Source organism: Euprymna scolopes, chromosome 9 (assembly GCF_053919585.1).
Source record: "Euprymna scolopes isolate OS-2025 chromosome 9, ASM5391958v1, whole genome shotgun sequence".
Classification (NCBI taxonomy): domain Eukaryota; kingdom Metazoa; phylum Mollusca; class Cephalopoda; order Sepiida; family Sepiolidae; genus Euprymna; species Euprymna scolopes.
In genome coordinates this window covers 163,024,291-163,045,580 of record NC_136490.1, presented here as the reverse complement: position 1 = coordinate 163,045,580, position 21,290 = coordinate 163,024,291, and the positions used below count along the sequence as shown (strand labels likewise).

At 33.7% G+C, this 21,290-nt stretch overlaps 1 protein-coding gene across 4 annotated transcripts in view; it reads left to right on the top strand.

The window, feature by feature from the left end:
* Positions 1-21,290, top strand: part of LOC145284964 (FMRFamide receptor-like) — a 1,154,906-nt gene that overhangs the window by 750,280 nt on the left and 383,336 nt on the right. The window lies entirely within an intron of this gene.

Here is a 21,290-nt window from a genome sequence, read left to right as displayed (position 1 = left end):
TAACATAATTTTTATGTAATCTCGAACAATAATTAAAAAAATAATTTAAAAACAGGAACATTAAAATTAATTAAATTAAAAATGATGAAAATTTGTACAGACGTTCAGAATAGAAATGTACGGATACACGTCTGGAAAAAAAAACAAACTGACGCCTTTACCTCATTTTAATATCATAACTCCATTTTGAAACAGGGTTTCGATTGGCTGCAATTTGCGGCTATCGTATAATCGTGTTTACAAACCTTTATTTGTTGCGTTTTGCCGAACGACAGAATTACTTGCTTTTCGGCGGCTGGTTTAACTATTTTTTTTATAGAAACACGGTGTGTTTTTTTTTAATTTAATTCAATATCTTAGAACATTACTTTACTAATTATCTTTGAAATAGACACAGAAAACTAATATTTATCTTTTAAAGGATTTTTACAATGAATTTATTTAACTTCAAAATTATGCTGAATTAGTTAGCTCGCTGTGAAAACATTTTTCATAACTTTTTTCACCTGTAGAAATATTTGTCCTTTAGGAAAATAACTTTAGTCTTTAATCTTTTAAATACAATAATAAAGTAGTCGTAAACCTACAAAAAATTATGATAAATCGGGTTTTAAAACTAGCTCCCCCTATCTTTATTTGTCCATTTTTGCCCGTACCTAAAAATATGTTATATATTTCTTATTTAAGGAGATACTGTACGACGTCATGATATTAAATTTATAATGAACATTAGCCGAAAAGATTTCAGATAATGATAATTTATAACTTTAGTAAAAAACGATAACGGCTTTCATTATCAAACTAATGCATAAAAAGATCAAAGAAGACGGAGCGTTATATTACCAGAGAAATGTATTCTACGTGAAACAAAGCAATAACTGAGATTTAATGCTTTGCTAATCATAGTACAAGCGGTTGATTCTATTCGTTTAACATTATAATTATACGGGCTTGTAATAAAGAGTTGATTCAAATCCAGTGATTAATCGTGATACTTTAACAGATGAAGTGTATATAGAAATTATATGATATGTGCTGTGCAGAAAAAGAATAAAATAAGCGAAAGAATCTATGTTAATGTCGGTACCCATGCACCATGATAGTTTTATCATGCCGTTGGCGATTTGTTGAAGTCAAAACTGTACGCCCTGCTCAAACTTAACTATAAGTGCTTTTCTGGAAGGATAACATCAGCTGCGTGCAAAATATAGTTCTTAAATCTCTGTGTTTCTACACCTAGATTACTGATTGGTTACAAGTCAACATTAAACGTGCTTTTTACAACGAAGGACAATTGTTAATAAAAAAATATTCAACTGATTTAATAGCAATTCAGCATTATGTATCCTATGTATTATGTGCCCTATATATGACAGTGTAGCATAGCGGTGAGTGTATACAGGCGTACAGCATCAAAACGTAGATGCCGTGTAGCGGTCTATATATATATATATATATATATATATATATATATATATATAACGAACGCATCAGGTTTATCATGTACAAAATTATATTTTTGTTGGTAATATCTGACGAGTTGGTGAGAAAAAAGATTTTTATGAACATATAAAATCTTTAAAATTTCATCTCCTTAACGATACGGCTGTAATGAAGAGATGCATGATGCAACAAACAAAAGTTAAAAATATAAAATATGTAAATCTTATATATATATATATATATATATATAAGATGTATATATAATATATATATATAATATCCATATAACATACATAATATGGATAATATGGATTATATATATATATATATATATATATATATATATATATATATAAGTGAAATTGTATGTGTGTGTCTTTGAGTGTACATTTCCAAATTACTCTGTCACATAAACTCGGGATTTGACATAAGGTCTATTGAGAATTGGAAAACTCTATTATATCGCTTTTCGGACAGAAAATTGGCTGTCAAGGGATCAAAGTTTAAAGATTTGACCTTTGAAAACTCTACTAAACTCCTCCGCCAATTATGGTCTAAACACTTGAAATTTTAAATGGAGGTTACTTAAACATAGATCAAGCGTTGTAATTATATTTGAGCCCAAAAGAATAAAAAGATTAAGGTGTCAACATTATGGTCCAAGTTTTTGAAAAAGTTTACGTCTACGCTCTCGAAAATTATTCAGCCAATTTTTGTTCTAAACACGTGAAATATTACACAAAGTGTATTTAGACATAAAACAAGCTTTTTAATTGGTTTTTGGCCGAAAATTTGGCTGTCACGGGGTCAAAGTCCAATGGATTTTACTTTTCCCGTCTGTAGCAAACTATTTAACCAATTTTAGGCCTGAAAATTTCAAATTTTACATAAAGGCCTATCAGACATACAGTTTATATATATATATATATATATATATATATATATATATAAACGCGTTCATATAATCAGGTACATCAATTAATGAATCTGAAATGGATGTATATATATATATATATATATATATATATATTGACTGAGTTTCTTTAAATGTGTATGTAATATATCGTTCACGGTTGTATTATTACACAAACCGTATTCACCAAGCTCATACGTTTTATCTTATATCTTAAAAGAAACCGGTTATGTGCATCGGTTTCCTGTTGTTAAGTTCGTATGAATAGATCGTCTCTTTTTCCCTGGTTACCTTGTCTACAGAACCCTGTATGTGGTCTTCGTTGTCACAATATCAACACCTTATAACATGTTCACTTCATTTCTCTCTCCCGAGTATTATATATTGACCCATTACTTTCCTTCTCCTTCTTCCCTTTTCGTCCATCCTCCTCTTTTGGAGATTTTGCTGGTCTTAAAACTTCAACTTGAATCAGTCATCTCTGCATATTCTTCCATTTTACTTCGGATAAAACTTTCTGGTATTCTGCTTGCTGACCTTGTAGTTCGCTTTTCATTATCCTAACCTCTCGAACTCTGTGTTCTCTTACTAAAATACCAGTACCTGCTTGATAACTACTTCAATCCTCGCACCAATTCGTGTAAGTAATTGGTGCTATGAGTTAGTGATATCTAATATAAACGGTGATTATAGTATCGATGCAGCCAACATAATTTTGTTTCTTGTAACTTCAACAATGCATAAAAATAATCATAAAACGTTAATGTATATGAATTGAACACATCCAACGTGCAAAAAACACTAACTTTCCTCCAGATGGTCATAGACGATCAAGGATGCTCTAGTTTAGTAGCTTCTTTCTTCAGATCGGTTTCCTTTAAATTTCCTACCCGTCTCTGTTTCGACGATCGTATTTACATGCTATTTAAATGTAATATTTTAATAGATTGATCCTATCATACTAGCCTCTTACCATTCAATATTGCTGGAAAAACATAAGAAAACTCCTTCGAAAATGTGTCCTATTTTTACACACGAGGATCTAACAAGGACAGGTGTGTCAACGTGATTATGTCGTATATAAATTCACAAAACATGGGTACTTTTTTCACTTATTTTCAACTTGAAATTTAAATTTAATCATATTCTATAAAGTCATAGACAAAATAATTCCGTTTACCAACAACTAAAGAGCATGAATAAACATTTGAAAATATAAATAATTTAAAGTATAAAAAAATATTTCCAAAATTCAGTTATTCAGCATTAAATAGAAAATATAACAACTTAACGGAACATCATGACTAAAAATGTTTTAATTATAAAATATGTAAGTATAAAAGATTTTACCATTTTTTTTCGGATTTGGCATTAAATAACGTGAAGTGGGATTCATATTGTAACATAATGCGTAGGAAAATAGCAGCAGTAGCGAAGGGTGGTTATCTTGCAGATAGACTAGCAGCAGCAGCAGTAGTAGAAGTGCATATGCAAATAAGAAAGTTTGCGCGGGAAAAAAATAAGAAAAATGCAACAAATGGTCGGAGAAAGGAAAGTGCAAATCGATGAAAATTGTCTCGAAAGGAGAAAAGTGTACACCGAGTGAGATGGACGATGGCGAGTGACTTTTAAGCGGTGTCGAAATGGCAGATTAACGGTAATAACTGCTTTTGTTAAAAAGGAAAATATGCTGACCCGGATTTTGATTTATTCTTTCCTTTGTTTAGAATTGCCACGTTACGATGTGCTGTAAAATAACAACAAACAAACCTAACAAAATTGACAAATAGTTCAATGGTATAAAAACAAGTTGCAGCATAAAAACGTTTTTATGGGATTTCTGGATCAAGCATTAAATAACTTTCAAATACGTTAGTATGCTGTAATACAAGACAAGCAAACTTAGATTGCTAGCCCAACGATTATGTCCCTAATTTAGAACATTTGTTAATTAAAAAAATGCTTTTAAGATTAGCCAGTTTGAGTCGAACTGTTAGAACTTGCCAGGATCCCATCATTAATTTTAATAATATAGTTTAATAACAGTGTGTATAGAAAATATACATCAACACCATGAATTTTATTTCACAAGAAAGTCACCACTTATCAAGGCCCGGAGGCCACTCGGGGATAAGGGTTATTACGTGAAATGAAACAATATCTTAGTAATCGTTATTAATGGAGATCTGATGAAGTGTCTTACTAAAGTTTATGAAGAACTTGTTTATGTTGAACTTGAATACATGCAAGTTGTAGTAAAGTGGGAAACAGGCAAACGGAACAGAGTTCCACAGGCGTGCACTTCTACGAAAGAAACGTCATTCATGGAATCTACGTTTTGGTTTTGTCACAGATAAAGAGTGGGGAAAATCTTTGACAGTGGTTTCAGCTAAGCGGGTGTTTATCGTGAAAGATTGGCGAGTGGTGGTCAGAGATTGGAGTTCAGACGAGCACTTCCCATGGAAATAACTATAAAACAAAGAAAGGCTATCAACGTTCCTTCTGTGGGAGAGAGGTTGTAGGGAAGAGAAAAGACCATCCACCAATAGGCTACGAAGTCTATTTTGTACTCTGCCAAGACAGGAAAAGCTGTTTTTAGAAGCTCCTGTCCAAATATGGCAGTAGTACTCCATCCTTGGAGGTACTTGGCTTTTATATAGACAGAGAATTGCATCAGCAGTGAGATATCTACTGGAGCGGTTTAAAGATCCCACCATTTTTCCAGCAACCTATGCAACAGATTAGATGTACGTGTTCCACTTCAGATCAGTAGTAAAGGTCAATCCCAGAGGCTTGTCAAAACATGGAGCCTCCCCAAGACGAGAGCCATCCATTTCAATTAATGCCCGATGGGGATCAGAGCGTTGATGATGTAAAGATAGAAGCTTGATTTTAGATGCATTAAAAGTAGTCAACCATCTCTTCCCCCATTGTACCATGCGCTCAAGATCAGTGGTGAGAGTCAGAGAGAACTTTGTCATTTACGGCCTTTGAAGTGTTGCCATAGAAGGTCGTGTCATTAGCATATATGTCAACGAATGATTTAAGTTTGTGTTTAGGGAGATCATTGATGTGGTAGATGCTATTCATCCAGTAATGTAATATAATTTTTTTTATTGTAATACATTATGTATTGGAATAAATGACTTTTAAAAAGACAAACCGTAATTAATGAATGCTTTATTATTACAGATATCAACAGAATGATGATTTTTTTCGTGTATTTAACACAGTGTATGTTGAGAATCAGATGACAATGTCTACTGTTATCGTCTACTGCATATTAGGTGACATATATGTAGAATAATGCACGCATGTCTGCAGCCGCCCTGTTATTATAACGGCGTCGGCGACCCTGGCTCTCCAAATAGTAGAACCGTGGTAATCTCGAAAAGGCAAATAAAGACGATTGTTTCGCATTGTTTCCTGTCTTGATTCGAAGGTGTATCTACCCCGTGAGTTAACACGCCCCCATATACTAATCTGAAAAATTCCACGACTCGGCGCGGTACATACAGCGCCTGGCCTTCCCAAATGATCACCCATCTATTTTCTGACCAGGCTAACTGTTGCTTAATTTCGGTGATCTGGCGAGAACTAGTATGTCAACGTGATTGCGCCGAATAGTAAAGTAGAATAATTCAGTAAACTTCTCACCTTTCAAATCTTTACAACGATGCTGTGTATAACGCTTAAATATACATTTCTGCAATTATTTGTCATTAAATCTTGAAAGTCGCTTGAGGAGAAATAGAACATGACGTTTTCTTTGATTTTCATAAACACACACAGGAGCTTTCCCTTGCAGCGTGTTTCACATGCGCGTTTCGAAAAGCATACATTGAATCGATTCGTATGGAGAAATTCAGCCAATCAATTTACAACAGTCGAAGCGAGAAAAGATGAAACGACATTCAAAGATATTTGGCCGAAGCCATTGACATAAAAGGAAAGGACATGAATTGGAAAATTCTATTCCTTAGGTCAAACGCCATCCATTCCTGAAATATGAATCATTTACTTTTTAATTTTCTTAATATTTTAGCTGGGGATATTGCATACTACCGGGTGGCGGACATGATACCCCAACCAAAAGGTATTTTCAAGATTCTAACCATTCGTTTTAGTTTGATCATTTTATCTCCTTTGCAACTGATTCTTCGGGTATATTTTCGAAATAATTTTTAGAATAATTCTTCATCAATCCTGTCACTTTGATTCTTAAACTTTTCCGAAAATTCCAATTTCTCTTGATATAGTAGGAAAGACCTTGCTCCGTTTCACCAAGGATTACATTCCAGGTGCAACAATTATTGTAGAAACTTCATGATTGCCTCCTTCTACTTCTTGTTTCATGTTGCTGGTCAGTATTTTGGGGTTTGTTTTGTTTATTTATTTTTATTACATGTTCACCCCAAACAAGGCAAATTGCCATTGTGTTGTTGGAGACTACTATCGGGGACATAAGCATGAGGGGTACTGTGTAGGAATTTGGGCAGCATGATGTCGGTTCACGTTGCACTTGAACTTCTGCATGTCAGTGCAGTCGGGGAAGCAGTGACCCGGAATCGAATTCCAAAGTCAAGCTGTTCTTGGGAAGAAACTACTGGAGTAGAAGGTTCTCTTGCATCTAGGGATCTCTACTGTGAAGGGATGGGATTTAGCTGCTTGTCGGGTTTGTCGGGGGTATTTAAATCGTAGGGGCACAAATGTCTGCAGTTCGTCAGAGCATTCTCCGTTAAAGTATTGTAGAACAGGCAGAGGGATGCAACATTTCGTCGATGGGATAGAGGCTGAAGTTTAGCTGACAGTTAAGGACCTATCAGATTGGCGACACTCTTTTGAACCTTGTCTAGGATCGAGAGACTAGAGGCAGATGCACCAGCCCAAATATGACAACAATACTCAATACATGGGCGAATGGTGGCTTTATAGAGGTATAGGATACTTTCAGGCGTTAATAGCTTTCTAGCACGGTAGAGAGAACCCACCTTCTTCGTAGCGGCCCTGGCAATGTTCTCAATGTAATTGTTCCAACTCATGTTTCCTATGAACGTTAGGCCAAGGTGTTTAAAAGATTTACTTTCAGATAAAGAGTCATTGGTCATTGCTATTGGCGGTAGGGAAGGGTTCTTGTAATTATTGAAGGAAACAAGTTTAGTCTTAGCAGCATTGAACGTGACCATCCATTTATGTCCCCATTCCACTACGGATCGGAGGTCTTCCTCTAGTGTTTCTGCCATTTCTTTAGATATGTGTTCATTTGTTTTCCTGTCATGTCTGTTATAGAGCGTGGTGTCGTCAGCATACATACCCATCTCACAGACAATTTTGTCAGGGAGGTCATTTATGAATATTAAGAATAGCAGAGGTCCAAGGATAGACCCCTGAGGCACTCCCGCATTTATATCATATAGTTTAGATGTACGACCGTCAAGGACAACCTGGATTTTTCTCTTATCCAAGAAGTATCTAATTATGTTATGTATTCTTCCAGTGATGCCGTATGATCTGATTTTCTTGAGAAGACCCTCATGCCATACTCTGTCAAAAGCCTTAGATATATCTAGAGCTACCGCACTACCCTCCACCGCTTTGTCCAGTGACTGGTATATATGTTCTGAGATTACAGTTATGATGCCTACTGTGGAACGGGCTTGCTTAAATCCATATTGTTGGTGAGTCAGAAGTTTAGCATCTGTAAGGTTATGGACTAGATCTTGGTTAATTATGGTCTCAAATATTTTGGCGAAAAGTGGGAGGAGGCTAATGGGGCGATAATTTACTGGGTCAGTTCTTTCGCCAGAATTCTTAAAAACTGGCACCACAGAAGCAGTTTTCCAGCAGGAAGGAAAGCAAGATTCATTAAGGCATTTGTTGTAAAGTAAAGCGGCGCACTTTTTAATAGCACAACCGGGATTAGATCAGGTCCACATGCTTTTGAAGTGTCAAGTTTTCTTATGATAGCATGCACCTGAGCAGGGGTGATTTTCAGATCATTTAGTGTGCCGTCTGTCTGCAAAGGAAAGTCAGGGAGGGGGTGGTTAGCAGAGTTCAGTGTGGAGATGGAGGCAAACTGTCTGGCAAGCAAGTTAGCCTTCTCAGTTGCTGAGCAAACAACCTCATGATTGTTGGTTAGTGGGGAAATTGTTGATTGCCCATTATTTACTACACTGTTGTAGATTTTCCAGAAGTCTCGGGTTCATAATTTCTGTGTTCGATGCGTTTTTGGGTGGTTTCAGTAAATTCCCTCTTAGCTGTCGCTATTTCTTTCTTACAGTTATTTCTGGCTTCTATATACTTGTGTCTGCTTGAACTGGACTTATGTCGGTTAAATCTGCGGTATGCATGCTGCCTTTGCGCTATGGCAGCTGCACAAGTTGAAGTGAACCATTGGGGAGAGTGGGGTTTGCTATAGAATTTGCGTGTGGGAACATGTGCTACAATTGCTGCTTTGAACCATTCAGTGGTCTCATTAGCACAATGTTCAGCAGGAAAGTTATGTAATTGTTAAGTAGAAGTAAAGAAAGGGCTCATAAAAATTAATTAGATTTATCGTTATTCTATGTTTCAAATGTAATTCTCGCCGCCCCCATCAAAAAAGATTTAATTTTTTATGTTTTGCATCCTCTCATTCGCTAAACTTTTTTAAAAAATGCAAGAATTGACATGTCTTGTTAAACGCTTGGTGGCCAAAAGTGGGTGCTCATTTTACGTTAAATTTATCCAGAAATATGTTTCCGATTCTAAAATGTTTATATTTGTCATAATTTATACTTTCATGTTATTTATAAAGGCTGTTTAAACGTATTAGGCCAAAAAGTTAGCTCTTCATTTTTGGCGTTAAACGACGCTAAGCCACGTCGTAAAAATATTTGTTTTTAATTAGAAAGTTTATAATCGATGAGATTAACGTGTAAAAAGAAAAAAGTGTGGATCTTCATTTTTTACGTGTTTAACGACATTGACTCACATCGTAACAATTTACCGATTTCTGTATAGCTGTTTAAAGAATCATAAAAACAAACGAATGAAATCTTTTGAGTTTTTCGTGTTTTTTTAATATTTTAAAAAACAATAAAAGCCAAACATTTTCTATATACACGGACTTATTTTTCCAGCTAAAAACTTATTTTCTATTGTACTTGTCTAAATCTATTATCAAACATATCCTTAAGTCAATTAGCATAAGGATTAATAAAAAATCCTCAAACCAAAGCATATTCAACTCCCACAAAAATTTCTACAATAAAGCCCTTAAAGACAGTGGCTATAAAAATATACAACTAGAGTATATCGAACAAATACCCCCAATAGCACACGCAAAAATAAAGAGTAAAAGGAAAATAATTTGATATACGCCTCCTTATAATATGATGCTCAAAACAAACCTTGGCGACACATGTTTAAACCTCATCAAAAAGCATTTCCCTCCCCAAAACACTCTGCACAAATTATTTAATAAAAACACTATCAAATTAAGCTATAGCTATAGTGATAATTTAGAAAAAATAATTAAAAATCGGAGTAACAAAATATTAAATGACAATAATAGAAATCCCCCAATGTAAATAAATCATGCAACTGTAGAATAAAGTATGAATGCCCCCTTAAAGAAAACTTCAGTTGTTTTCAAAGCTACAATTTCTACTAAGGAAAACCTGGATAACAAAAATATTATATTGGCATGGATGGCAATACATTCGAGGAAAGATATACAGGTCACAAATGCTCCTTTGAAACCCCTAACTATTCGGACAGAATATCACTATTTGATACTTTAATGAGTTAATCGAACAGAGATTATCACCAATAGTTTATTAGTCGATCTTTAAATTCACCTTGCTATCTATGTCTTTTTGAGACACTATATATTATAACGTTCAGAAGCTCCTAAACAAAAAGCAAGAAAACTCTATTAACTGCAGACACTATAAGAAACACCTCCTTTCTAACCTCAATTTAATCCGAAGTCTGAAACACTACTTGAACACATAGATACGGCATGGCCGAATATATCATCGGCACACTCTTAATTCTTATATTGCTGTTAACAATCATACTCAGTATGGTTTTATTTCCTATATAACCCTTTCACTCCATCCTTAATTCGCCTATATTAAGAATCTACCCCGCTATACACGCTTATATAACCATTAATAACTACATATTTTTATTTCAGAGACTCATCCGTCTTTTACCATATATTTTTATATGTGAATTCTGTATTTGTTCTTTTTCTTTTTTTACACATGTCTAAATTTCTGCTTCCCACCTATATTGTAAACGTACATATTACTATATTCATTCCCCCCCACAACCTCATCTTAGTACTTTTCCTCCCCTCTAGTATATGTTTCAATTCCTGTATAACTATGGCCCTGTCGGTGGGGAATTAGAATACGCCGACTGTCCCCCTGCAGAGGGTAAAAGTCCTTCAATATGACCTTAAACTGGATATGACCTTAAACTATATCCAGTGGTGAGGCCCCAGCTTGTGGGCTTTGGGGAGTGTGGAGCCACCCTTTAATTACCATTGCTCCCAGGTCCACTCTGACCCGGAGTGGTAGTACCTCTTAGGGTCCCAACTATGGGTTAAATAGAAACCGACGTGAAACAACAAATATATTCTATTAAAAAAATGTTCTTCAAAATCTTTGGATTCGGTATTAAATAATCCGAAAAGGGTTGATATGCCGTAAAACAACCAATCAACCAACAACCAACCTGTATAACTAAATTTTAACTATATATAATTTAGATGAAGAAAAGAGCCTTAGACCCGATGACATTTTGCAAATGACCATATATTTTTAAACCCTTTCTTACACCTTTATTATATACCTGTATATGCATAAATGTGTATTCTTTTGTGTGCATAGTTTATGTGTGTGCCTATTTGTATTTGAATTTGTATATTTGTACCTCTCTTAATATTCTCTTACTATTCTGATATGATTTTCAATTCCGTGGTCCAAACCCAGCACCACCCAACTCCAAGCTATACTTAAATAAATTAAAAAAAAAACAATGATATTATAAACTTTAATTAATAACTAGTATAATGAATACTTTACATGACACATAAAATAATATGATAGAATTTAATATAATAACACATTAACACTAATAACTGCTTATTATTAATAAAATGCGTATATTTTCGTATTTACAAATCCATATAGATCTGATATAGATATACTTTTTAATGTACCCGATTAAATGTAAAATTCTCTTAATAATTTCTTGATAATTCCATAATAGTTTTTAACTTAAATATGATTCATTTTAATTTTAATATTCTAATTCTATTTAATTAAATATATACTTATGTCTGTATAATAGTACCTCTGTACGTAGTTTTATTTCTGTAGATGTCCGTCTGTGTATATTTATTGCGTACATACGTATATATGTGGGTGTATATGTAAATGTATTTGTTGCTGTATATATATATATATATATGTGTGTGTGTATATATATGTATGTGTGTATGTCTGTATATATGTGTATATGTATGTATGTGTGTATATTTGTATGCATATGTATATGTATATATATATATATATATATATACCTGCGATTATCTGTGTATCTATACATGTAGTTTTGTATTCTTGCGTGCGCGTATTTTCTAGTATGTATATATTTACGTGTGTGTGTGTGTGTGTGTGTGTGTGTGTGTGTCGCTTTCGCACACGTATGTATGTATGTGTATATTTTTTATGTATGTGCATATGTATGTCTCGGTATAAATATGTCTGCATTAGTCTATCACCCCACCACTAACTTAACTTATAACGAAACGTAACTCCTGATGTCAAAAAATACATGTGCAAGCTCTTTTCCTGACACGTTCAAAATCAACGTATAAACAGACCCCCACGCCTACTTTCCTATACAATTTACAGTTCCAGTAAAATTATGATCCACTTTAATCATTTCAGATTCATATCCTGTTGTTAAAATAATTTTGTAATAATCTTCCAATAGGTTCTAATGCGATCTTTCCCTTTTCTTTTTTATCCTCTGTTTTTATCCTCTTTTTTAGAGAGATCGCAACTTTTCATGATCTTTTTATATATATTTTTTGAAAAGCTCCATTCTTTCTTTTTGATTAATTTCTACTCTTTCCCATTTTTCCTTTTGGCGTTGAGAGGTTCTGGGTCACCTGGGAAAGTCTCTCTGACTGAAACAGATGGCTATTTGTAGCGACCATATGTAACTGTTTACCTTCAAATAATACTAGCTTTCCCGTCCTATAATACTTTCAAATATTATATTTAAATTTATGAAGATTGTATATGTAGTTTTCTAGAACCAATCTTTTATTGATTATTATATATTACGAGCAATAATTTGCCCCGTTGATTAATTCGCAAAAATTTTTTTCAATAAATAAATAATAATGATAATGTCGTTCATAAAATTTTGTCTGTGTTTGTTTATAACATCACGTTAGCTGTTATTTGGCCTTGACGATAAATACACTTGAAAATCACTTTTTATTAATGTTCAGTGTCAAAATATGCAACCGAACAAATTATTTGCGGCGATTTTAAATGGCGTCTTTGTTTATCGTAAATTGAACTCCTTAATAAAAAACAATTAAGACAAAATGGTGGTGTACAATCAGGCTTGAACGGGCCACCATGCAGTTTGTAGTCGAATGCTCTACCACTAACCTATATTTTCAGATTACAATACATCTGCTTTCAAGAAGAAATAATTTGCTGAGATTTTATTTCCCTTTGCCGGTGCAACCAAAAATATTTCCGTGTTAAAATTATTCTTTTTAATCCGATTTTTTTATGTTCGATACTTATTTTATTAATTTATGTACTAGGCATATCTACGAACGCCTTCATACATAAATAACTCCGTGTGAAATTTGCAAAATACAGGCTCATCTTTTCGGAAGCTATGAGGAATGAACGCACACACAAACAAAGTGACATTTATATATAGATGGATATTATTATAATGCAATAGCAATGTTGGAAATCCGATATTGAAGCCATGTTACGTATTGATAAAAACAAGCAAATGAACGAATGAAAGTCAGGTAGGTTCTATGAAAGTACGTATTTATATTTGCCTTTCACAAGTAGTTAATATGGACTTACTTTTTGCATATAACACAGTTTTTTTTATTTATTTCTTTTATATGTCAAGCATAAAATCTGGTTTTTATACAGAAGGAAACCAAAAGTATATGTCTGGTTTCATTTCTGTAAACTTGTTACACTCTTATTTATTAATTTACCAGAAATGCTTCGAGAGAAATCTTTCTCTTTATATAGACGCCAGAACGATAAAATAATCGCCCTTAAAAAAACAACACTACAGCTTTATTTTGAAACTTTTATTGAAAAAATCAATTTGGCTAACTTGATTATGTAGTAGAGATGACATCTATTCAATGTATTCCCCTTCAGCGCCAATCACCGCTTCGATACGGGTTCGAATCTGATTGTTCTTGTAGCGTAATCTAAAGGAAAATAACACTTCATAACGGCTTTGATTTTGGTTGTCGTTCAGTTCGTGAGGCACCCATTTATCGAGTTTATTTGTCTTTCCTACGTGGGTGGAAAATCGTAGACGTGATGTCGAATCCAAAAGCAAGTTGTTGAACAGTTGTGCGTGTGTTGGCTTCGACTAGTATAGTATCGTTTTCAACATCCGATGGCCGACCACTACGCTCATCGCTTTCTAGACTCTCGTCGCCGTCACCTTTTTGCTATGTGTTCCTGTGTCAAACTCCTCGTTTATATCGCGAGCTGTTTCAACAGTTTTTCGCCTTAGCTTGAATTTAAACCAGAAAATTAACCGACTTTCCTTTTTTTCATTTTGCATTCAACTTTCTGAAAAGAGGCCATAATTGTTTGGAAATAACTTTATATGTAGTGTGCATGTATCCATCAATAAGCAATTTCTGCAATTGTCTGCTCATTAGACAACTAAACACTTACATTATATCTGTATGCGAGCAACTTACATATATTATTGCTATTAAAGAGTATTACTTTAGCAGATTACAATTACGAAGATGTATTGCGCATGAGAAAAAATGAAAATTCTGAAATTCAAATCAACCTCTCTACTTTAACAAAGCATAATCAAAACAAAAGACTTTTCAGAAACAAGAACTAGGTATTTCTGTAAGTGAATAATCCTTAATGACTAAAGTGATGCAATTAGCTTAAGATTGCACCGTACATCAACTTGTCAGAAATAAGTATTAATAAAATTAAAAAGATCTTTATATATAAATACAAATTTCCAAAATAAGACTTAAAAATATATATGAAAAAAAACTAGCAGGAGAATCCGACGTTTCCCGGGATTGAATAAGGATCAACAAATGTTCCCTACGTCTAATACTTTTATTGTCATCGGACACGTTGAAATAAGCAATTATTTAATCAAATACATTGATTGCCTACTCTGCTCGGGAAGCAACCGCAGTTTACCGCAGAGAAGTTTTACATGCCTAGCTGCAGTGAATTAGTCCATATGTACCAGAGCGCGTACGGCGACTATATGCAAGTACTGAGCCGTGTGCGAAATGACGTTACGATAAAGAAAATGAAAAAAAATCTATAAAAAAGGATAGAGAGCACGTTAGAGGAAACGAACGAAAGTCATGTATGGCGGGGGGTGAGGAAATCATTGTCATTGTTACAATTTAAAAGAAGTGGACATATTACTTGTCTTTTTCTCTTGCGACGTGCTCGGTTTCAACGTGTTGGGCCTGCCTGTGTAACTGTATGCAGCGATACACGTTGCATTGTGGTCTACATTGCAGTACGGATAAGCTACTGGGGATTTTATAAAATCATTTTTATATAATTGCGTGAATTAAAGTGTGAAATGCAAAGTAAATTGTCATGGTTAAATTATGCTCATAGCAGCACTATTGATTCTGAATGACTGTCTTATCAGAAACCCTGCTGTTGATTTTATACCTTCGGTCATTCTACTAGTGCAGTCATAAAACTTTCTAAATACACTTGTAATGTTTTATGTATAAGACAGATAAATAATTTTAAATTAAACTGATTTTTCTTTTACTGATCGGGGGTATTTCGATACAAAGCACATGTAAGCACACTCCTAAACACAAGAAATACATGAGTATGAAATTTCAATAAATGTCGTCCCAGTTGTTTTGGAATATATGTGGAACTAACTTACACACAAAGTGTGTTTTATATATAAGTAAATATGTGTAATTTAGTTTATTAATAAGAAATAATATTTATAACCAATTGTATAGATTTAGCAAAGCATGTACCGTATATAACGATATGTTATTTTAAAAACGTGTCATAAAATGTATTATCACTTCCATACATGTATCAATTAATGCATAGTAGATGCAGGCATATAAGCGCATATAATCAATCTTTCTTCTTCGATTAGATTTAAACATATGGAAAGATGTTGGCCATCGTTACGTATATGTAAGCAGTATGTGTTTGAATAGACACAAATCGTTACCCTGCCGAGACCAAAATCTAAAATAATGTAATTGGTTTTCGGCCATTGTGTTGGTGGGTAGATTCAGTGTCTTTGTTGTGCTAAGTTCACTTATTGATTCAACAAGAAAGAAAAAATTGCATTGATATTCATATCTCGGTTGAATAAATCGACATATATTTTCAGGTCAACTGTCATGTAAATCTCAGGTGAGTTGTCAACTTCTTGTCATATATCTAAGGACGTTTCTCCTAGTATCAACAAAGTGATGATATATTTCATAAAACAGACAGAGCGAGTCAAATATTGTAGAATAAATATGCAGCAGACCGTGCATACGAATTGCGTTAAATAAGTTTCCAAACTTTTTTTGTATAAGCATTTAAAATTGTCGTAGACTCTTGAAAATCCAGTATGTTATAGTTATACATTTTATCACATGACTGACCAATGTAACATAAATGTTTCAAGGAAGGCTACAAGTCTGTGAGAGATGATGAAATATGTGGGAGGATTAAAGAAGCAATAACACCAGAGTTTATTGGCCAAAAAAAGAATTAAATTATTAAGGAGAGTCCTGTGTCTATAGAGACAATGTGTGAAACTTTGCACATCCTTATTCGTGATGGACTGAAGATGTAGAAAATTTGAGCGAAGTTTGTTGCAAAGGTGCTTAAAGAAGATCAGAGGGAAAGACAGTGTCATGAAAGCAGATTCTGGTCAAGTTGATCGATTCAGATGCCGCAGTTTTTGATTCTCTGGTGATCTGTGATGAAAGTTGGATCAACTGTAATGACCAGAGACTAGGAGAGAGAGACCAGAAGAGAGAGAGAGAAAGAGATAGAGATCAGAAGAGAGAGAGAGAGAGAGACCAGAAGAGAGAGACTAGGAGAGAGAGAGACCAGGAGAGAGAGACCAGATGAGAGAGACCAGGAGAGAGAGAGGGAGAGAGAGACCAGAAGAGAGAGGGAGAAAGAGATAGAGATCAGAAGAGAGAGACCAGAAGAGAGAGAGACTAGGAGAGAGAGACCAGGAGAGAGAGACCAGGAGAGAGAGGGAGAGAGACCAGAAGAGAGAGACTATGACAGAGACTAGGAGAGAGAGACAGTAGGAGAGAGAGACCAGGAAAGAGAGACCAGGAGAGAGAGACCAGGAGAGATACCAGAAGAGAGAAACCAGGAGAGAGAGAGAGACCAGGAGAGAGAGAGACCAGTAGAGAGCGAGACCAGAAGAGATAGACCAGAAGAGAGAGACCAGAAGAGACAAACTAGGACAGAGAGACCAGAAGAGAGAGACCAGGAGAGAGGGAGAGAGAGAGAATTCCTAATGGAAACATACTGGCTTTCTCAGACCCAAGGAAGCCAGAGCAAATCCACCCAACTATTTATGATGATCTCGTTTTGTGACAGCGCTGGCATTATCTAATGCACTGGAGTCCTACTGGACTGGCATCAACAAGATATACTATGTTGACGTTTTAAGGCACTTTAGGAAGAGATTCCGTTGAAAGCGGCCAGCACTCCACAAATCGGGTCAGTGGTATTTCCGGCCCACAACTCTGCCATTGTCACAGACTATTTGACCAAGATATCAAAACATTTCCTCACTCTCCCTATAGTCCTTACTTGGCTTTCTGTGACTTTTGGTTATTCCTTAAGCTCAAGGAACACCTAAGAGGCTGTCATTATGAGACAATTGAAGAAATGAAAATAGCTGTGACGAGGATTATTGTGACGCTCATACAAAACGACTTTCATGGGACCTTGCGAAAGTTGTTGGATTGATAAACAAGTGCATTGCAGCCGAAAGACATTACTTCGAAGGGAACTAGTGCCCTATCAATAGAATTGACTTTACGCAAAAAGTTTGGAAGTTTATTGGAGGCACCTTGTATAGCATGTTTTTCTATTATTCAACCATGCCCACGTTAAATGAATCCATTAAGCGGAAATCCTTTCGATAATTTTATCTCGCCAATAGCTATATTTAATGTTTTTTGATTGCTTGAGATTTTCATGTTAGCTTTTGTAATTTATTATTTATTGTTATATTACTTCAATGAATTACTATTAATATCGACGAAACTATTGCAGATATATAATATATAATAATAATCATTATTTTAATAATAATAATAATAATAATAATAATACCAATAATAATAATAATATTAATACCAATAATAATAATGATAATAATGATAATATTAATACCAATAATAATAATAATACCAATAATAATAATAATAATAATAATAATAATAATAATAATATTAATACCAATAATAATAATAACAATAATAATAATAATAATAATAATAATAATAATAATAATAATACCAATAATAATAATATTAATACCAATAATATTAATACCAATAATAATAATAATAATAATAATAATATTGTACGGCATGATCACGCTTACACACAGGTTCTCGTTAGATCACCGAAGTTAAGCAACGTTGAGCCTGGTCAGTACCAGATGGGTGACCAATTTGAGAATTCAAGGCTCAGTACATCAGGACATCGACACCTCCTGCTGCGTAACGTCGCACTTACGTGATATACATACGATTGCGTGCCGCTTATGAATTTTAAACTCCCATGATAATTCCTTCTATGGAGCAAGCAGGTTTAACCCGCATAGAATTAGCGTTGTTTCCATAATTAATTATACTAATAATTATTATTTTAAAAAGTATAAATTTACATGGTATCTAATTATAAGATATTATTTCGTAGGCATTTAGGATTTTTGGAGTAACATCTCAATGCATGTCAGGATCCTCTATCTTGAATGAGGAGAATCCATTTCCGGTATAACAGGAAACAGATATTATAAGTGAATACTCTGCTTAAAATATATACATTGTATATACATGAAGACGTATATACCTTTTCCCGTTCAGAATGGGAGAAGTTCAGTTCAAAATGAGAAAAATTCAGTTCAAAATGGGAAAAATGATTATAAGTATAAATATAAAAATATTTTATAAATTATTTTAGCAATAAAATTGTTAACATTTTATAATATAACAAAATAGTCATTTATTAGGACACAGCATCTTCTAATGCTACAGCTGTAGGGATTTTAGATTGAATTCCAGTTATGAAACGATTGCATACTTCTGGTGTAAACTTTGTCAATTCTTTTTCCGTAATTAATGAAGTCAAAGCTCTTGCTCTTTGTTCAGTAACTGACAAGCCATCTCTTCTCTACATTGCAAAAATACTCACAATTTTAGCAGTCAATTTCTGCTTGACGTAAGCTTTGAGTAAAGACCATACTTATTCAATTGGACGGTATGGTCCCAATCTAAGCACTTCACATCCTAGAAATTCTTCTTCACTAAAAACTTCTTCAATGTTTGAGTAGCATGGGGCATGTTCAACAACCATCACAACTGGACCCCCATATTTTCTCCAATTTGAACTGGAAAAAAGTATAGTAATGTCTATGCATTATTTTATGTATTTACATAAAAATTTATTAGGAAAATTATATTTTCTCAGTAATAAGTTCAATTTAATATAAAAGAAGTGATACCATTTAAAATCGACGCAAATCATCTCTTCGTTTGCATATTATATAGAAAAAACATTGATCATAATTGACTTTTCCAGGGCATCCATCGACAAACCAAAATATCAGCTGACATGATATTTTAAACAAATTTTTGCGAATTTGTCCACTAGGCAAATTATTACTCGTAATATATAATAACCAATAACAGATTGATCTCTATAGTAATGCATATGTAATCTAAATAAATTAAAATATCATGGCTAACATTTTTCAGAGGTAAAAAACCAATAAAATTGTAATGATGTTTATACAAGAGTGCCCAAGATCAAAGTAAGGAAAAATATACTTTTTATTTGTTTTACATAAGCATTAAGATATTTTTACACATTCATCAGCATGTTTTGGTCCAAAATTTACAAGTCACTAGAGACCTCTTGGAGCGATGTTGCTTCTACGAAGTTTAGTCTATAATGAAGAATATTTTAGGATTCAGACATAACAAAAAATATTTATCACGAGGTCACATCACGTATCATAAACAGATTATTGTCTTTTGTATATGTGACACAGACAGAAAAATAGTCGAGGCTAAGGTTAGCATCGAAATGGAAAAAAAGAAACTAAGAGAAAATATAGAAAAAACATATTGGAGAGAAAGAAACAAATAGAACAGAAAAAAGAAAAAAAAACGAAATAAAAAAGGGGAAATAAAGAGGAAAGACAACAAGAAAAAATAACATCAATTAATAAAAACCTACATAATATATATAAAACTATGTAATATATGTAAAAAAAGAAAACTATTGATAATAAAATGAATAACATATAACTAGAAAAACCACACCGACAAGATGATACACATAACGTAATAGGTTGAAATATAATGTGTTTGAATTTAAATTTACCTTAATTTACTGGTTATGAAAACGAATTAAAGAATTTACAGAATAAACTACTACTACCACTACTAATACTAAAACCAAGACTATCACCACTACAATTACAAATAATAATAATAATAATAATGATAATACTAATAATAATATTTATTGCGACTCAAATTTAAGAGAAAATCGACATGCACCGCCGACTAGAAAAACAATAAATTATTTCTAATTATCTATATTTGTTATACGAGAAAATAGTAATAGAGTAAAAAAAATCAGTAAATATGGAAGCTTATATTCTCTTAAAAGACCACAAACTTGATTTCACTAATAAACCAGTCATTTCACTAAGTACAATACGTATAAACTTCTATTTATATATTTGTGGAGTGTTATCCTCATCTTCATGGTTGTTGTTTTACAAGATTTCGGCCAACTATTTCTCTGGTGTTCGCTAGGCGAATAACTGCGACGGGATGAGAAATGATAATCCTTTAACAATATCTTCAGTAATTACTGCCTTCCATTATAGTTCTTGTCTTACAGCGTTTAAGTCAACTAATCATCTGGCCGGCTTTAGGTAGGATTAAAATCCATATCTTTAGACAATGCTCAGCTGAACGAGTAGAGATTAAAAGGTCCTCTATCCACTGCGTCACTTGTCCCGAAGGACGATCATGTTGTCCAAAACAACAACTATTCAAGGCAGTAATTATGAGAATAAAGTTAAAAGACTTAGCATTCCTATCCCGTCACGGTTAACCACTTGACGAAGGCCAGAGGGATAGTTGCTTGAAACCTAGTGAAACAACAACTATGAAGATGAGGATAACTGTCCGTACATAAATTTAAAAAATAAGCTTAAAACTAACGGATGAGAAAATTTAATCCCGTCCGCACAATAACTAGTTCTCTGTTACTAAGGAACTCTTTAATAACGTCATTGATATGTTCTCTCTTCTTTCCGACATCTTTCATAAGATAGGTATTATTAAAAATATAGAAATACTGTTCTTATTAGTAGAAATGAACAATGA